The sequence below is a fragment of the Coregonus lavaretus genome (assembly GCF_964263955.1).
Source record: "Coregonus lavaretus genome assembly, chromosome: 14".
NCBI classification, from domain to species: Eukaryota; Metazoa; Chordata; class Actinopteri; order Salmoniformes; family Salmonidae; genus Coregonus; species Coregonus lavaretus.
In genome coordinates this window covers 18,343,541-18,364,163 of record NC_140001.1, presented here as the reverse complement: position 1 = coordinate 18,364,163, position 20,623 = coordinate 18,343,541, and the positions used below count along the sequence as shown (strand labels likewise).

The window sequence follows — 20,623 nt, the reverse complement described above, 5'->3', positions numbered from 1 at the left end:
TGCGTGTGTGCTTTGCTGTTTTGCTGTGGGATAGGAGTCCGTTCTAAATTCTAAATTTGTTTGCGCTGGTAAACAATGCAAAAAGGGGGGAGTGTCTATAGGGATATTTTGCTTGAATAAAATTCAAGAAGAATAGATTGAAAGGAATAAGGCCAAGGTAAATGTATACAAATTAGGACCATTGCGAATCTATGGAAGCCCTCTCAGGAGGCGATCATTAGGATGGGCCGAAAATCCTAAAGGCACGTTAGGTGTATTTAGGTAAGTCCTAGGGGCTTGAGGCTGTGGTATATATATTCGGTTGCAAGTTACCTCTCAACATGTGGTTGACGAATTATATGATTGATGTGACCGCTCATCGAATGTCCGCGGAACTCGTGGCAGCCTAAATGTAGAGACAAAGGAATTATACGGCGCAATGGAGGTAACATGCTACATGCTACGATTTTCAAAAAAATTCTGAAAATCACATTGTAGGATTTTTAATGAATTTATTTGCAAATTATGGTGGAAAATAAGTATTTGGTCACCTACAAACAAGCAAGATTTCTGGCTCTCACAGACCTGTAACTTCTTTAAGAGGCTCGTCTGTCCTCCACTCGTTACCTGTATTAATGGCACCTGTTTGAACTTGTTATCAGTATAAAATACACCTGTCCACAACCCCAAACTCCACTATGGCCAAGACCAAAGAGCTGTCAAAGGACACCAGAAACAAAATTGTAGACCTGCACCAGGCTGGGAAGACTGAATCTGCAATAGGTAAGCAGCTTGGTTTGAAGAAATCAACTGTGGGAGCAATTATTAGGAAATGGAAGACATACAAGACCACTGATAATCTCCCTCGATCTGGGGCTCCACGCAAGATCTCACCCCGTGGGGTCAAAATGATCACAAGAACGGTGAGCAAAAATCCCAGAACCACACGGGGGGACCTAGTGAATGACCTGCAGAGAGCTGGGACCAAAGTAACAAAGCCTACCATCAGTAACACACTACGCCGCCAGGGACTCAAATCCTGCAGTGCCAGACGTGTCCCCCTGCTTAAGCCAATACCCGTCTGACGTTTGCTAGAGTGCATTTGGATGATCCAGAAGAGGATTGGGAGAATGTCAGATGGTCAGATGAAACCAAAATATAACTTTTTGGTAAAAACTCAACTCGTCGTGTTTGGAGGACAAAGAATGCTGAGTTGCATCCAAAGAACACCATACCTACTGTGAAGCATGGGGGTGGAAACATCATGCTTTGGGGCTGTTTTTCTGCAAAGGGACCAGGACGACTGATCCGTGTAAAGGAAAGAATGAATGGGGCCATGTATCGTGAGATTTTGAGTGAAAACCTCCTTCCATCAGCAAGGGCATTGAAGATGAAACGTGGCTGGGTCTTTCAGCATGACAATGATCCCAAACACACCGCCCGGGCAACGAAGGAGTGGCTTCGTAAGAAGCATTTCAAGGTCCTGGAGTGGCCTAGCCAGTCTCCAGATCTCAACCCCATAGAAAATCTTTGGAGGGAGTTGAAAGTCCGTGTTGCCCAGCGACAGCCCCAAAACATCACTGCTCTAGAGGAGATCTGCATGGAGGAATGGGCCAAAATACCAGCAACAGTGTGTGAAAACCTTGTGAAGACTTAAAGAAAACGTTTGACCTGTGTCATTGCCAACAAAGGGTATATAACAAAGTATTGAGAAACTTTTGTTATTGACCAAATACTTATTTTCCACCATAATTTGCAAATAAATTCATTAAAAATCCTACAATGTGATTTTCTGGAGAAAAAAAAATCTCATTTTGTCTGTCATAGTTGACGTGTACCTATGATGAAAATTACAGGCCTCTCTCATCTTTTTAAGTGGGAGAACTTGCAAAATTGGTGGCTGACTAAATACTTTTCCCCCCCACTGTAGGTTTATTTGAACAGTGACAGACAGACTAACAATAAAAGAATCCAGAAAAATGCATTAAAAAAAAATTCTAAATTGATTTGCATTTTAATGAGGGAAATAAGTATTTGACCCCCTCTCAATCAGAAAGATTTCTGGCTCCCAGGTGTCTTTTATACAGGTAATGAGCTGAGATTAGGAGCACACTCTTAAAGGGAGTGCTCCTAATCTCAGCTTGTTACCTGTATAAAAGACACCTGTCCACAGAAGCAATCAATCAATCAGATTCCAAACTCTCTACCATGGCCCAGACCAAAGAGCTCTCCAAGGATGTCAGGGACAAGATTGTAGACCTACACAAGGCTGGAATGGGCTACAAGACCATCGTCAAGTAGCTTGGGGAGAAGGTGACAACAGTTGGTGCGATTATTCACAAATGGAAGAAACACAAAAGTACTGTCAATCTCCCTCGGCCTGGGGCTCCATGCAAGATCTCACCTCGTGGTGTTGCAATGATCATGTAGTATCTGAGGTTTTCATATTGTTGGTTAGATGAACTTTACTCTACTTTGCTGAAACATCTGGAAAGTGTTACTATAGGGGCCCCCTAAAACAGTGGAGATTCGGATATGTGGAGGCCAGGGATTGGTCTATTCAAATCACGCCATCTTATGTTACATGAAGCATAGGATATATATATACCATGTTTTAACAAAGGGATGGGGAGAGTGATCATATTTGGGATTGGTTTCGTTGCTCTCCAGATTCTGCAGTCTGTAAATTGTTGCTGAAATCTTTGATATAATAAACCTTTATAATCAAAGTACAGTGTCAGCGGATTTCTTATCAACACATCATCGCAGCATCGCTGTTCGGACACCACAGAAATTGGCGACGAGGATTTTGGGGCGAGTTGCGTTTGTTTCAACGTTCCATCATGGGCTCCGAACTGACTCCCGCTCCAGGTGAGCTTTCTCACAACTTTGGGCGCTGGTCAGTTCGTGTGTCTGTGTGTGCGTTGAGGGGATGCACCGTGAAGAACCTGTGTGTGCCATGCTGTGATTGCTGTGTGATGAGATTCCGTTCTAAATTTCTAAATGTTGTTTGCGTTGGAAACAACGCAAACAGGGGGGAGGATGAATACAATAAAGGATCTAAGGAAAAAAGGAATTACTAACACTGGGCCCAGGGAAATTTGGCTTGAATAAAATTAAAGGGAAAAAGGAATAAAATAAACGAATAAAATAAGGAACTAAGGAAAACAGGTATAATGATTAGGACATCGCTGATCTACGGAAGCCCTTGAATGAGGCGATCATTAGATGGGCCGCTAATCCTGGAAAGTCACTAGGTGAATTTTTGGGTCAGTTCCAAGGAACTGTGAGATTGTAGAATACAAATTCAATTGTATGTTACCTTTCGTTATATAGTTGACGAGCTATATGTCCGAAGTAGCCTCTCATTGAATATCTGCAACTCAAGGTAGCACAAATTTAGGAAGGAAAATAAAGGAAAAGGAGCGGCGGAAGCATGCTTTAGGGAAGTTTTCATGTGTGTGAGAGAAAGAGAGTGTGTGTGTGTGCAAAGAAAGATGTCTCTGCTGTGTGTCAGCTGTGTGGATTGTGCAGAGATTTATATGCTCGACTCATGCTATGATAAGATTTTATGTTAGATATATATACATGTATATGTTTTGGTTGAGAACAGGGGTTTTATTTTTTTTTAAGGAAATCTGTTAATTACGGTTAAAACCTTATGAGTCTCCATTGGAGAGAACGTTTTCAAATTTGTTAAAATCTATGAGCCCCCGGGAGGACGTTATGATTGTATAGAGAGGATTTGTAATGGATAAGAAAATGGGTATAGGTCTGCAGATTGGAGTATAATGGGTGAAGACAGAGGAGAGAGAAAATAGACTGAAGTAAAGTTAAGTAACTTCGAAGTAGGATTTGTGTTCTATGTTTTGTGTTGGTTTGTGCGTTTTGTTCAGTGTTACTGTTGTCTGTGTGGTAAATGAGTACATAAAATACTAAATTGTTGTCTGTTTCTTTTGTTCTCCTGTGGTGTGAGAGATGAGAAGGAGGAGACAGAGAGAGAGGAGGTGCTGACCAGTGCGTCACGCGACTGTCCCGGATCCAGTCCAATTAAGGCCAGTACTGTTCTATCCACAAACTTACTTTCCCTTACAGGATATTATAAACACATTTCTTGATAAAGGGCTTTTATCTGTTTGTGTATGCCTAAAATATTTAATGTTGTGACCATTTGGCAGGGGACTTGGCAACAGACTGATCAATTGATGTAATTGAGAATTACACATTGGAGTTTTTTATTTTTTTGTGCATGGGTTGTTTTGATTAGAGTTGTGTTGGAAATCCAGCACTGACATTATTCTGTAAAATTAAGGTGATTGGGTGCTTATTAAGCAATTGGTTTACATTTACATTTACATTTTAGTCATTTAGCAGACGCTCTTATCCAGAGCGACTTACAGGAGCAATTAGGGTTAAGTGCCTTGCTCAAGGGCACATCGACAGATTTTTCACCTAGTTGGCTCGGGGATTAGAACCAGCGACCTTTCGGTTACTGGCACTACACTCGGTTTGTGGGCGCTGTAGTGTTGCTGGATTACAAGTCTTTCTTTTTTGATTGCTCTGAAGTTGACTAGTTTCCTTTACTGTTCTTTATCGGATGTGGTAAGATTGCCACTAATCAATAATTTGGTAGAAAAAATAAAAATAAAAAATAAAATAGGAGGGAATGATAAGCAACATAGCTTCAAGTATTTTTTGGTTTACAAATTAATTAGTTTAAAATAATAATAATAATACAATAATTCACAATAAAGGAATATAAAAGAGTTGTTACAATGCGGAAAAAGGACATCAAAACTATGAAAGTAATTACTCCTGTTGAAGTAGTACAAAAGAGTAACCCTCTAGTTAATGGTATTGCAAGGTTATCTGGAAAATGGCATAAACGTTGGCCTGACATTGAACCACCATGGCCAGTGGAAGGGACTCTTAACCCAGACGTAATTAAAATAATGCAAGTGCTTGTGTCCACGTATAAGGCAGATCAAAAGAAGGGGAAAAAAGGGGAACAACGTAAAGAGAAGAGACAAAGAGAGCTGGGTGTTCTTAAGTTGTTTGAAAATGAGGGACAAAAACTGATAAAAGATACAAAAGATAAAAGAGACAAAGGTATAGAGAAAATGGCAAAAGAGGCGAAGGTAACAGAAAAACGAATGGCAGAAGTCAATACACCTTTCTCACATACGGATTCAGCAAAAAGACCCCCACCTTACGAGGAAGAAGTAGAGTTTAAGGACGTCTATCCTCAGCTTCCAGTGATCATTCAGGAGGGTGATTATTGCATCAGAGATGAAGATGAACGAATAATAGAGAGAGGACAAGCAGAAACTACCATAAAGATGAATCCAAACTCCAAAAGTAAGAAGAAAATGACATGTCTGGAAACTAAGGGTAGAGTGAGGTTCAGGAGGATGGAATTTGAAGATGATGATGATGATGATGATCAGAGTGATTCAGAAGAGATCATGGGTGGATATGACCCTGTGATCAGACGGAGGTTGGTCAGAGTGGAAAGAAGGGGTGATGGAAGTTGGAAGATGAAGGATACAAGAGATTCGACCTCTGATGAAAGTGAAGATGGAGACAGCTGTTATGATTGCGTAATTCAAATCTGGTATTGGAATAAGAATCAAGAGATCTTCAATCCAAGCTTAATTTATTATATGCAAAATGTATTGTATGATAAGTATGAAAGTTCGTATACGGGCTCACTGACAAACCACGCAGGGCCGACAGAGAACTAGCATTATTGTTTACAGATTCTTTCTCAAATACTCTGACAGAAAGCCTTCACTTCTTCTGTTGGCCAACCAGAGCAAAGGACTGAGTGTGGTTCAGCCAATCCGTTGGCGCAGGGGTGGGCCCAACTCCTCGGCACTCCATTTGTTACTAGACATGGTTGCTATGATAACCTGCGAAAGTCAGCACCCAGAAATACATCATCCCACTGTACTCAATGTTCAAGGACAGTTTCACAGAATACAAAGAGAGAGTGTTCGCAACACAAGTCTTATCTGTCCTACCCCCAATGTTCCCCACCCTGTTATGTGAAACAATCCATATCAGTATATTGCTCCTCATTAGTGCATTCCTTCCAAGCTATCCATCACATACAGATCCAATTATGAGAAAAATAAAACCCAACAATTCCCTCTTTTGACACCCTCTAGGGTGTCACTCATTAAAATACAATACAAACAAAAATAAACACTTTTATTAATAGACAATTTGATAATAAAAGTCATTCAGTCCTTCCATCGACACCCAACTTGCAAACTGTTACCAGTCATCAAAGAAGTTCAAACCATCACATAAGGAAAGACAAACATTCACATGGCTAACTTGATTAATAAAGCATAAAACACAGGATTAATAGAACACAAAACACAAGATTATTAAAACTCTAGGGTGTGATTAAAGATTTTTAAAGGGAAATTTTTGAATTCCCTCTTTTGACACCATTTATGGTGTCACTCTAAACAGAGTATAATCACCCTTAAGAATAACAGGATATGGAAATTAAATCACAACATTTAATGTTAATAAAAAATAAAAAATAATAATTTTAACCCTCTATTCCTCCCCTACACCTAACATGTACTGAGTTGGCTACCAGCCACCCAGGAATCCTTTACCTTCACATCAGGAAGAATAAACAATCACAGTGGTTAGTAAAAACATAAGGTAATAAATGAGCAAGAACTGAAAATAAATGCGTGTATGTATTTTACTAGGCAAACCATGGATCATCCAGCTTGGTCTCAGAGTCAGTAGCAGAGTCACCCGCATCATCCTGGGCCGGTAACAACAGCATCATACCTGACGCCTGCACCGCTCCTACCACTGACCTCCTGAGACAGGGGACGATGCAAGCAGCACAACACATTAACAGCAAAAACACAATTATTAGGGTCAGAAATCCAGTAACCACCATAGAAGAGTACTCACCAAACCAGTCACTCAGCCAGGAGAACAGCCCACCACTCCCCACTCCAGCCATGCTCTCCATTTCTGCTGACAACTTCTCCAGGCCAACAAGGGCCTTTGTTATGCTCCCGTCAGGGCTAGTATTGTTAGGAATAAACGTACAGCATTGTTCCCCAAACATCTTACAAACACCCCCCTGGTTAGCAAGCAACATGTCAAGTGCTAGTCTATTTTGCCTAGCCACCCTAGAGGTGGCCTCTAGTTGTTCGGACATTCCAGTCAGGGCAGTGCGTGTGTAGTTAACAAATCGCTGTTGGTTATAATATATGTAATTTATCCAAGATCGCTGTTTAGCAGCATCTATGGCAGGACCTATGATTGGCAACAGATGCCACAACCCATCGTTCCTGTTGAGTGCCTGGAACTGTAATGGTACTCCCACAGGCACCCCCAACAGGTTAGAGTGGATCTCCTCTTCTGTTGACCATGGGGCACTACGTCTCCCCCGCCTCATTCTCTCTCTGTCTGAGGTTAGCTGGGCAATCCCCAAAAGTTGGTCTGAGGAAACATCAATAATGGTCAGTGGTATAATTAAACTAGCTAATGCACACGTGCCCTGCCAGTCCCCCTTTAGAATCGGGGTTAGTTTTCTATTTGGTCCACAGATCCACCACACATCAGCCACCCCTTTTGTCTGGGTTTTACCCTCTATTGGCCAAGTGCTGTTCATGGTTACATTCACAGCACAATCCCCGGGTGGTAGCCTACCATAGTTAACACCCTTACCTGTTCCAGTAATGCAACTGTAATTACCTCCATAAGCCTGAACTCCCTCAGGTGCCTTTTGTGGGGGAACCTCAGGGAAAATCAAACTTAGGGCTTTGCACAGGGTGGTGTTTGGCAGTGAATGGTAGAACTCTTCCAATATGCACTGCCATCCTTCCCCTTCTCCTAAAGCGAATGGGTGGGTTGCCAACCCAGGTCTTGCATGCCCACAGATAACACAATTCTGCCTGGCCAGTGTCCTAGCCGTATACCTCATGTATGCCAACCACATATTTTCTTTCCCTTCATAGCCAGTTTCTGTCCCCAATTGGTCGCTGTCCGTTATATCCCTAACATTAATCACCTGAACAGGGTTTGGTACCCTAGTGGGTTGAAGTTGAGCTGGTCCTGGAGCGGGGGTGTGGTCCAACTGGGTCTGTCTCTCCCCAGCTGCAGGTTTGGGTGTGACTGCGATGGTGAACATACCCATGGTGTCTGGTCCGGATCGTACTGCTGCCAAGGTGTACACACCTGCGTCTGTAAGCTTAATGTCTTGAATGGTTAGTAGGATTTCATCACCTTTACATGCACCCCCTTTTGACCCCTGTACACCCCTTATCATTGAAAACCTAGCTGCTTTAGAAGCATCTCCTAATGCATACGGATAGCCTCTACGCCATTCCCAGAAGGTGCCAACATTTGTGATCATATAGTCCCAATATGGACACCACTTTCCCTCACACAGATAAGTACCTCTCTTTAACACATGGGGATTCATTTTGTTACAGTTTCCCTTCTGGTTCCAATTGCAACCAGTGTCCCCAATTCCACTAGCCCTATTCCTCCATGACCAGATCTTACATGGTTCTAGGGACATCACTTGAGATTCCCCTTCCTGTAAGGTAATGACTATGTTATGGTACTGATTGGGAGCTGAGAACACTGTTCCCCATAAGGCGAGCCCCACTCCTAACCACAACATCATCATCACTCCCCTTCTGTTGCCAAGTCCTGTTGTACCTGATCTAGAGTCCTTCCTGGAACTATGTCCTTGGCACAGTGTGTCCTGTGGTACCACACGTCTTTCTTGCTCGTGTTCACCCGCAACGAGTGGCTTGATACCTCTTTTACCCGGAAGGGCCCTTCCCACCTTGGCTCCGTCCACTTTCTGGAATGCACCTTCACTCTCACCCAATCCCCCACCAGGATGTCTCTGTTCTCGTCCGTGGTTTCAACAGCAGGAGTGCGCACTTCCACCACCTGTTTAGACAATCTTTCAACAAGAGAAATTAGCGCTTGCATGTAGTCTGTGTATCTGATTTTTGCAATATCTAGCCTAGGCATACAAAGATTGTCTGCTGGTGGCCCTGGCATTCTGCGTCCTGTCATAAGCTCATGGGGCGTTAAATGGGTGTCAGACCCAGGTGAGTTTCTCATTGACATTAGAGCTAGGGGCAGCGCATCTACCCACTTCAGTTTAGTTCCGGCCATGATTTTGGCCATTTTTCGTTTCAGCGATTGGTTAGCTCTCTCTACGAGTCCCTGCGATTGGGGGTGGTATACTGACCCGAACTTGTGGGTGATTCCTAGGGCCTGCTCTACCTCCCTCAGGTGTTTGTTCTTGAAATGTGTACCGTTGTCGGAACGGACCATTCGCGGGACCCCGAACCTTGGAATGAGGTCCCTCCTCAGCCATTTAATCACGGCCTTTGCATCTTCTCTTGCTGTGGGGATGGCTTCCACCCATCTGGTGAATCTGTCAACCATCACCAACAGGTATCTTTTTCCTTCCACTCTGTTGTCCTGTCCCATGTCCGTGAAATCTATGCAAATGTCTTGAAATGGCGCGTCAGGTATTGGGAAGCTGCCTATCACTGCTCCAAGTGACACTTTGTTGTTGTATTGTTTGCACACTTCACAGCTCTCTGATGTCTCTCTTGCCATGTCCAACATGTGTGGATGCCACCATGCTCTCTCAACTGATTTTGCGACACTTTTCCATCCTCCATGAGCCTTCTCATGCTCTTCCCTTAAGATTGATCTGAGGAGTTTTGCAGGTCCCACTGTTTTTCCTGTGTGAGATCTCCAAATCCCATGATGGTCTTGCCTTGCTCCCTGTCTGCTCCATACGTTCTGTTCGTAGGCGCCTGCTGCTTCTTGCAACTGTCTTACTGTGTCTGTCGTCAACTCCTCCTGTCCTTGAGTGGCTCGTTGCACCATCTGCTGGGCAGTGTATCCTCCTGCATCCTTTGCTGCTTGATCAGCCCGATCATTTCCTTCACGCACTCTGTTGCTTTCTCTGCTATGACCTTTGCACTTCATTATTGCCACTCGTTTGGGAAGCTGGATTGCATCAATTAACTTCTGTACTTCAACCTTGTGTTTGATGGGCTCATTTGAGCTGGTCACAAATCCTCTCCTCATCCACTGTGGTCCATCAATGTGTGCAATCCCATGTGCATAGGCAGAGTCTGTATAGATGTCCACATTCTTTCCTTCACTTAGTTGTAGAGCTCTCCTCAATGCCCTAAGTTCAGCTAGTTGTGCTGAACTTTCATTGGGATTCAGTCTTTTTGCTTCAACAACTTCGTGTTCTCCTTCCTTGTCTTGCTTTACCACAGCATATGCAGCAACATTCCCTTCCTTTGGGTCTTTTGACCTGTAGCAGCATCCATCTGTGAACAGGGTGGTCTTGTTGCCATCCAGAGGTGAGTTCTGTAGGTCCATTCGAACCTTGATTTGTTTGGCTGCTCTGTCTTCACATACATGTGGTTCTCCCTGACCCATGCCATCAGTCATGTTGGTTGTGGTTGTCACATAGGTAATGTGTTTTGCAGTGATGGCCTTTGTTATGTTGGATTTTCTTTTGCTGGACAACGTGAAAAGTTTAGAGCCAATAAAAGCTGTCACTCCATGGTCTGTGTTGATTTCAAGTGGATGTCTCATTACAATGTGAGCTGTTTTGCCTACAGCTTTAGCAATGGCAGCCATGTGTCTGGCACAGTCAGTTTGTCCTGTCTCAATGTTGTCCAGTTTTGCACTGTAGTAGTGTAAGACTCTTCTTTCCCCCTTTTGTTTCTGATACAGGATGGAATGCACATAACCATCCCTTTCAGAAACATCCAAACAGAATGGCGTGGTGTAATCAGGTAAAGACAGTGCTTCAGCCTGCGCTAGCGTCTGTTTGAGTTGGATAAAAGCTGCCTCTGCCTCTGGAGTCCACTTAAGGACAGCTGTGAGGTTTCTGTTTCCTGCTTCTCGCAAGATTGCTCGCAGTGGTTCCACCTTAAGACAGTATTCTGGCACATGCGTTCTGCTGTATCCAGTAAGGCCAAGAAATGACAAAAGGTGTTGTACAGTAGTGGGTTTGGGATGTTCCAAGATTGATGTCCTCTGGGCCGTAGAGACAGCTTGTCCCTTTCCTGACAGTATTCTCCCCAGGAACTGTACACTTCTCCTACAGCACTGCACTTTCTCTTTCTTCACTTTGTACCCTTTCTTAGCTACCAAGAGGAGAAGGGACTTGGTGGCTTGCAAACAAGACTCAGCAGTTGGTGCTGCCAACAGGAGATCATCAACGTATTGAAGCAGTGTCACCCCTTCTGGTAATGTTAACTCCTCCAAGTGACTTTTCAGGATAGCGTTGAAGATTCCTGGGGAATCACGATATCCTTGTGGAAGACGAGAATAGGTGAATTGCTGTCCTCTGTAGGTGAATGCAAATAGTGGTTGAGACTCCGGGTGTAACGGAATGCAGAAAAATGCATTAGCAAGGTCCACCACTGTAAACCAGTCTTGGGTAGGTGAGATGTTTTGCAGGGCCAGATATGGGTCTGGTACAGGTCTAACGTCCGGTACAGTTACTTCATTGATTGGTCTGAAGTCCTGCACCATCCTCCATTTTCCAGTGTCACCTTTCTTTACTGGTAAGATTGGAGTGTTCCAGTTGGAGCAGGTTGGATATATTACGTGCCCTTTTTGAAGTCCTGATATTGTAGGCTCAATTCCCCTTGTCTTTTCTTCACTGAGAGGGTATTGGCGCTTGCAAACTGGAATAGTAAGGCCACTGTCTTTTCTAACTGAAACTACCACTGGTTCTACATCAACTAGTCCCACATCCTCTGCAGTTAATGTCCACAGCTGTTCTGGTAACTGGTTGAAGATGTTGACTGTGTCTGGATGGTCAGTCATTTCTCTTCCATGGTAACGAGATCTTCTCACCACTTCAGGTTTTCCAATGTCATCCACGTTTAGTAAGATTCTCCAAACCTGATTTCCATCCATGACTGAGCTTTGTATCTTGTAACAGGCGCTCTTGCTCCACTGCAGGCAACTTGCCTTCTTTACTGCTGGTCCCAATGATCTTGCCTCATAGCCAAACCCTACTAGGAGAGTAACATGTGGCACAGAGTCACCAGGAAGTGCGTACCATTTGTCTGTCAGTACCACATCTCCATCCATTACCATGCAACTGGTTGCCACTCCTTCTTTGAGTATGTACATGTGATTGCTTGTCACACTTGGTCGTCTGTCCTCCATTTCTTCTTCCCATGCTTCATCATATGCTTCATCCAGGTCCCTGGTGTAGTTCATTGTGACGTGTGGAGGGTCCTCAGGCGGGTAGTATGCGTTTAAAGTCTGTATCCATGCCTTCCATAGCTGGAACTCTCTGCATACTCTAGGAGCATCAGGGTCAGTATCCATTAACTTCAGCCAATACACATATGTTTCTTCCTCCTCCTCTTCTTCTGAGTGTGTTCCCATGTACAGCATGCGTGGGGGATCAGAGAGTTCCTTCATGAGTATTGGCATGAGTTCATCAATAGGTGTGATAGAAGCATGCAGTCCCTCTTGGTTACAATAGATGCTGCATCCCAGCTTGGAGAGCAAGTCCCTTCCCATTAACCCCACCGAACACTCTGGATTGTAGAGAAACTGGTGAGTTACTTGCAGGTCATCCCATACAACTTCCAATGGAACTGTATATGGCTTTCTCATAATTGCCCCAGAAACCCCAGAGAAAGCTTGTGTCTTGGTAGTGAGTGGATATGATGCTTGTACAGAAGACCATGTGCATCCTGTATCAATCAACATATTATGTTTTCTTCCTCCAATTAAACATGACACTACCGGTTCTGACCCTGGTGGAAATGAGTAGATGTTGGTGTTGAGGTTATATTGGGTTTCTAGGCAGCTTCATTGGGGGTCCTGGTTGGGGTGTTGCATTCCCATCCATGACATACCTGGTAGCAATGCCGCATTGGGCACTGGTTGTGGCTGCCCATTGTTTCCTCCAGGGTTTTGCTGGGGTGGTGGAAATTGTTGGCCTCCTTGCCAGCTTCCTCGTCCCTGTTGGAACCGTTGCATTCCTCTTCTTTGCTGTCCACCATACCCTCTTCCTTTTTGTTGTCTTGATAGCTGGTGTGAGTGTGGGCAAAATCTTGCCATGTGTCCTTCTTTCCCACAATTAAAACATCCTCTATCTGCGTATCTGCGGGGTGCATAGCCAGGCTGTTGAGATGGGTCTGGTTCTGTGTACATCCCGACAGAGAAATACCCATTTGGCCCCACAGGAGCCATCATCCGGGGTGCCATCATCCCAGCCATTGCCTGTACTACTGCAGCAGCCGCGGCTGCAGCTGGATCAATACCTGGCACACCCTGTGGATTCGGGGTACTGGTCAGAACCATCTGTTTGCCTGGTTTGTCTTCAGCCAGTTGTTTTTTCAAAACTTTCTTCTGTAGCTGCTTTAGTTCGTCTTCCTCCTTCCTCTTGCCTTCCCTCCATCGCTCCACATGATGTTGGGCTATCTCTGTGAACTCTGGGATGGATTTTGCTGTGAGTGCCACAACCTTTTCACACTCTACCCGGGCCTGGTCTGGGAGTCCCCCCAGGCAGTTTGCCAGGAAGAGGTGACTCATAGTATTTTTGGTGGGCTCTTCATTCCATGCTTGTCTCCAGAGGCACTTTGCCCTCTTCATGTAGGCTGGTATGGTTTCATCATCATTCAGCGTCAGTGTTCTCATGAGATCTGGCCTTGCCTGAGTGGGATACTTCCTTCTAACTGCATCCCATATGACAGTTCGGTATCGATCAAAACCAGTTGCTGCTCCTACTATTCCTCTCAGGCCTGCTTGTGTGAGTATCTCTTTGCATTCATGATCTCCCATGCACCTGTTCATCACTGCCACCATATCCCCTATGGTGAGTTCATCTGCTGCAGTAAGGCTCTCAAAAGCCTTCACCCACCTGTGTCCTGATTCTTCAGGCTGGGGTAAACTGTCAACCAGAGTTTGCACATCCCTGTGTGGCCAGGGTTTGTACACTGAAGCTCCCACTGTTGTTTCTCTCAGAGGATACTGACCCCCACAGTTACCCCCTCTCCCTTGAGTTTTGGCCCGTGTGCGTTGTGCAGGCCCTTCCTCATCCCAAATATCTCCTTGAAAAGCTCCATAGAGCATTTTTGTCTGCTTTACGTCTTCATACTCTTCCTCTTCTTCTCCCAAATCAATACAATGGCCCCCCCTTGGCTCTGATGTTCTTTGCAGTGATGTGAGTGCCAGCTCCTTTCTGTCTTCTCTCACCTGCTTTTCCAGTACTTTCAGTTCCTTTTTTAATTCGGCATTGTTGTCATAAATGGTTGAACTGGCTGTGCTTCTACCTCCTATTTCCTCATTCTCTCTCTCACTTGCTCTGGTTCGACACAAGTCCCGGTACTCTGTACTTCTCTCTGAGTCTTCTTCCTCTTTATCCAGTCTACTCAGCTGAGAAATCTGTTCTTTCAGTTCTCGTGCAGTTGTCAACATCTGTTCGATATCACCTCTTCGTCTATTCACCTCTTCTTCACCCACCCATGTGTCCTGCAGCACGCCGTCTTTCTGCTGATACTGTACCTGCCCAGTCAGTTCCAACACTGGTGCCATTGTTTTTGGAGGGTTTTCATATGGTGGTGGGGCCGATGGCAGGGCTGGATACAACCGATTTGTTATCTTGGGTGGTGCTTTGTCTTCCCACATTTTCTTTAGTTTCTCCAACATAGCCAAACCAATCCGCTCCTTTAACCTGGCTTTCTCCATCGCGTCTTTGGACTTCCCTTTGAGGGGCTCTCCTTCCTCTTTCCACTCACTTACTGCCTTCTCTGTTCTCTTCTTCAGGGCCGTCAGTATTGTCCTCGGTTCTCCTTCCCCTGGGATTCCATTCATTGCCATTATCCATCCATCTGCTATCCATTCTTTGTATAACTTTTCTCCTCTCCTCTTCCATTCCTTCCCGTCTTTTCCCCCATTTATCTCGAGGGTGGATTTCAACACTTTAATTACTTTATCTGTCATTTTTGCCAATGTTGTTGTATCTATACTTTTGTTTTAAGAACTTTATTATTTATTCTTAATTGTAATTTAAAACCTTACTGACTCCAATATTTTGTATAAAAAGTGCTTTCAATGTTAATGGTCTAATATTTTTAGTTTATAACGCAAATTGGTAATTGTAATACCATTAGACCACTTTATTTAACTAAATAACCAAAAATGCAAATATAAATGATACAGATATCCCCAGTCCTAACCCATCAATAATTGTTTGTATCAATCTAAATCACCCCCCTTCTCTCTCTCTCCTGACTCTTCAAAAGCCACACTCTCGCTGTCTCCAGCCCCTCCCCTCGCAACTCTCTCTCCCTCTCCTCTGGGAGCAGGTTCCTTCGAGGAGCTGTGTTAGTGTTTCCAATATTCTGTGGTTATTTAAAGTACTTTCATCTAGTTATTTAAATCAAATTATTCCCACCTAATTAGTTAAAGTTGGTGCATGTTTATATTTAAATGATAAACCGAATTATTTCAGTCTAATTGTTTAACCAGTATTTTGCAGGGTCAAACATTACATCAAATAATCAACAAAAAAGAAGCCTCAACCCAAGCACCTAAAACCAGTATTATGCTATGTCAAACATCAAACACTGAATCAAATAATAAACCAAATTGTTTCAACACAACTATTCAAAACCAGTTCAGTCACACAATTAATCACTTTAGCTTTATGTTCCCAATTGTTATTGATGGGTTATATGGTTTAAACAATCACGAACCCAACAGTTATCCCCAAATTACACAGTTTGGACAGCCACAGACGTTTTAACTTCCAATTCGTTTTCTAACAAAATATACAGGCTTGTCATTCACACTCTCATTCATAAGACCACACTCGCACTGTCTAACTTTTAAAGTACCCCCTATGAGCCTTCAGTCATAGCGTCGCACTATCTAATCTATTTTAAAGTACCTCCTATGAGCCTTCAGTCATAGCGTCGCACTGTCTAATCTATTTTAAAGTACCTCCTATGAGCCTTCAGTCATAGCGTCGCACCGTCTAATCTATTTTAAAGTACCTCCTATGAGCCTTCAGTCATAGCGTCGCACTGTCTAATCTATTTTAAAGTACCTCCTATGAGCCTTCAGTCATAGCGTCGCACTGTCTAATCTATTTTAAAGTGCCTCCTATGAGCCTCAGTCATAGCGTCGCACTCCCATGGGTTTAACCATCACAATTATCAAACATTTGCATAGTATATTATGAAATCGAAATAGTATACTGTAATTGTTATTTATAGTAGAATAGGGTTCACTTACATCAAACAGGTGTTTCACAAAATTAATTTGGATAAAGCCAATGTGCAAAACTTCAGTTATATTACAATAGGTGTTTTGCTTACCTTTATAGAAGCCCGGGCAATTTGTGAAACACGGTTCGATGACAGTGATGTCCAATAGGCTGGGTGAATTCCAGCGAAGTGAAGTTCCGCTACCAGATCACAGTCGGAGGTCACCAATTGTTATGATTGCGTAATTCAAATCTGGTATTGGAATAAGAATCAAGAGATCTTCAATCCAAGCTTAATTTATTATATGCAAAATGTATTGTATGATAAGTATGAAAGTTCGTATACGGGCTCACTGACAAACCACGCAGGGCCGACAGAGAACTAGCATTATTGTTTACAGATTCTTTCTCAAATACTCTGACAGAAAGCCTTCACTTCTTCTGTTGGCCAACCAGAGCAAAGGACTGAGTGTGGTTCAGCCAATCCGTTGGCGCAGGGGTGGGCCCAACTCCTCGGCACTCCATTTGTTACTAGACATGGTTGCTATGATAACCTGCGAAAGTCAGCACCCAGAAATACATCATCCCACTGTACTCAATGTTCAAGGACAGTTTCACAGAATACAAAGAGAGAGTGTTCGCAACACAAGTCTTATCTGTCCTACCCCCAATGTTCCCCACCCTGTTATGTGAAACAATCCATATCAGTATATTGCTCCTCATTAGTGCATTCCTTCCAAGCTATCCATCACATACAGATCCAATTATGAGAAAAATAAAACCCAACACAGCGATGAAGATTTGGAGATTAAAGGTGCTTCATGTTCAAGAGGATTTTATCCTACAATGACTAGCACAGAAGAAATAGAAAGAGATATGGATCGATGCATATCATGCTTGAATAAGTCGAATAATTTAGAAGAAGTAAGAGAATTGGAAGAACAACTCGAGAAGCTGAAGATACAGAAGGAAAAACTGCTGAAAAAAGGATCCCAAGAATTTCAGTGGAAGTATACATTACGCCCAAGAAAAGGGAGCACAAGTAAGAAGATGATGCCAGTGATAATCCGAGGACAGAACCTGGAGTATAAGCATTTGCAGAATACCGATATGTCAGATATACTTGAGAAGCTGCCTACTCTTCAAGATGGAGCATATCCTTGGATTTCAAAGTTGGAAGAAATTACGGTGGGAACACAGTCTGCCATAGGAGACATTAAGAGACTTCTGGCTAATCTCCTTGGGATTCCAGGTATGGAAGACATTTTTCTGAGTGCTGGACTTAATCGATATGTGGGGACTGCGGTGACTGATCCTGAGTTGTTAGCTGCAAGTAGAAATCGGCTGTGGAGAGCACTGAAAGATACGTTTCCAACAAATGTGCATCCTGACAACATTCTGATTGACCCACTAGGACAACAAGAAAATCCGAGAGCCTATGTGTCAAGAGCTCATCAAGTGTGGAGAAATATTACCGGAAATGATCCAGATGTGAGTCAAATAGAGCAGTCAATTTTGCGAGCTAAACTGCAGATGGGGCTGCCCTCACCAGAAGGAGCAAACTGGCAGAGGTGGTTGGACTTGGAAGCATGGCAAAATGTATCTATACAGATCATATAGCCCATCAAGTGGATCTATACAGGAAAAATGAACACAACCAGAAAGAACAGGACCAAGAAACTCTCAGAAAACTCAATCAAATACAACTGGTGGAGAATAAGAAGACGGAGAAGAAACAGGCTTTGGTTATGCAGAATCAGTGTTCACCAAATCTACAATCACTGCCACAGCTTCAACCGAACCAGGTCCAACCGCAATTGTCCCAGCCACCACTAGTGGTACCAGTTGCTTAATATCCACAGCCAGTTTCCGGACAGACACAGAATTGGAGAGGAAGAGGACGAGAAGGTTTAGGAAGAGGAAGAGGAAGAGGAAGAGGAGGAAGATTTAATCCATACTTCCAGCAATCTTCAGAAGTGTGTTATAATTGTGGACAGGTTGGTCACTTTGCCCGTGAGTGTAATGGGCCAGGAGGAAACACCAGAGGAAATTTCAGAGGAAGATACAGGTGCCAGTCAAGATCATTTGGAGGACCGGTGAACCCTTATAGGGTCCCGGAGCCAGGATTCTAGAGGTGCCCAGAAGATCCGAAAGGGGGATGTCAGCTGGTAGCATCAGGACCGGAAAAAGATCCAACAATTGAGGTGAAAGTAAACAACCGACCATTGGAAGTGATGGCAGATAGCGGAGCTGCTTTCACCTGTGTTCGGCCTGAAGATGCTACACATCTCCCCATGTCCAATCAACTGATTCGGACAATCAGGTTTGAGGGAGTGAAACAGCTGATTCCTCTTACGGAACCAATTGAGCTCTGCTATAAAAATCAGAAAACTACAATACCCATACTGGTATCGGAACATACACCTATTGCATTGTTGGGAAGAGATGCATTGTGTAGATTGAATTGTACAATAAAATGTACGCCAGAGGCTGTCTGGTAGAAGTGCCAAAAGAAACGGTTTACCAATTGTTGATGACGACAGAGATTGACTCTTCTTCAGTATTTTGGATTGGAAATCTCAGTGCAGATTTTTTGAAGCCGGCTAAGATATGGGAGAAATTCATTGTGGCAAACATGCCCGATGCGAGGCTTCCGGAATATCCATTCAATTGTACGCTCAAGTATTTCAAGAACGCTGCCTAATCGAACTCAGAGGAATGGTTGAGTCATCAACCAAAGAAAGTTCAACTCAGCTCATGTTGCATAATTTTAGGACCACAAGGAGCAGCTATGAAGATAAACACAGACGATTATCTGGATAAAGAATTTGAGATTGAGAAGAGTGTGCCACATGTGACCTTGTTGGTTTCTGAAGACTATGAGCAGAAGCATATAGGAGAAATTATGACCGAAGCAGAGAAAGCTGTTTTTGTACCGATGAAAGAGAATTTGGCGATTTGGAGGAGTGAAGATCAGCGATTTCTCAAAATCATGATTTCGGCTCAAGGACAAGGACAGCCACAAGCTGTACGGATGACACATGAATCTATTTGCAGTGCGAAGATGGATTCAGACCCTATGAAAGAGGAGATGTTGCAACAAGTTCCAGAATGTTTGTGGTCTCAACACAGTACCGATATTGGACTTGTGAAATCAGCCCAACCGGTGAAAGTTGAACTTCGACCAGGAGCCAGACATCCTTGGAAGAATCAGTATCCATTGAAAGATGAAGCAATCCAAGGGATCGAACCACAAATTGAAGGACTTTCGAAAGCAGGTGTTTTGAAGACAATAAAAAATCATCAGAGTAACACGCCTTTGTTGCCTTTGAAGAAACCCGATGAGACTTATCGTATGGTTCATGATTTGAGAGCAGTGAATGAAGTAGTAACTGATTTTCCAGCAGAAGTGCCAGACCTGCATACCTTGTTAGCCCAAATTCCTCCTGATGCGACACATTTCACGGTGTTAGACTTATGTGGTGCATTTTTTAGTGTTCCACTTAGTGTAGAAAGTCAGGGTTTATTTGGGTTCACATATAATGGACAGTTCTATGAGTACAGGAGATTGCCACAGGGGTTCAAGCATAGCCCTCACATTTTCAATAAAGTACTGAAGGACCATTTGGTAGGGATAGATCAGATATTGCAAAGCACTGTCATTCAGTACGTGGATGATATAATTATCTGTTCACAGAATGAGGAAACATGTCATAAAGACTCAATTAAATTGCTACAGGTATTGGCAGAAAAGGGGCATAAGGTTTCACAGAAAAAGTTGCAATATTGCCAGGAGAAGGTTGTTTATTTGGGTCAGAAAATAGCGCATGGATACAGAAGCATTTCTGACAGTCAATTGGAAGCTATTCGTAAGGCTCCCAAGCCTAGAACTGTCAGAGAGATGATGACATTTATTGGTGTTGCTGGTTAGTCTTCAGCCTGGGTTGAGGGCTATGCTAGTTTGACGGGACCTTTGAGAGCTATGGTTAAAGATACTGGGAATGGTCAACTCCATAGCAATCTTTCCTGGACACAGGAAGGCCTTGTAGCATTTGAAACGATCAAACAGAGGTTACAAGAGGCACCAGCACTCACACTACCAGACTACTCTAAGAATGTCTTGCTATATGTGTCTACTTCTACTGGAGGTAAATATGCATGTGCAGTTCTTTGTCAGCCGACAGGTACAGGGACAAATCCTCAACCTATTTCCTACTACTCTACTGCCTATTCAGAAGTAGAACTAGGGCTACCACTGTGGGAGTATATTTAATGTATGACAAAGCATCATCTGTTACGATGGGTTACCCAGTAACAATTCTTACCCATCATAGTCTCAGAAATCTTCTGAAC

The 20,623-nt window shown here is 43.5% G+C and overlaps 1 long non-coding RNA gene across 1 annotated transcript; it reads right to left on the bottom strand.

Annotated features, from left to right (window-relative positions):
* Nucleotides 1-5,618: 5,618 nt before the first annotated feature.
* Nucleotides 5,619-17,054, bottom strand: LOC311141719. Its single transcript, XR_014614241.1, has 2 exons — nt 16,383-17,054; nt 5,619-8,944 (listed from the first exon to the last, which is right to left on the bottom strand). It is a non-coding gene; the product is annotated as an uncharacterized lncRNA (long non-coding RNA).
* Between the last annotated feature and the right edge of the window lie 3,569 nt (nt 17,055-20,623).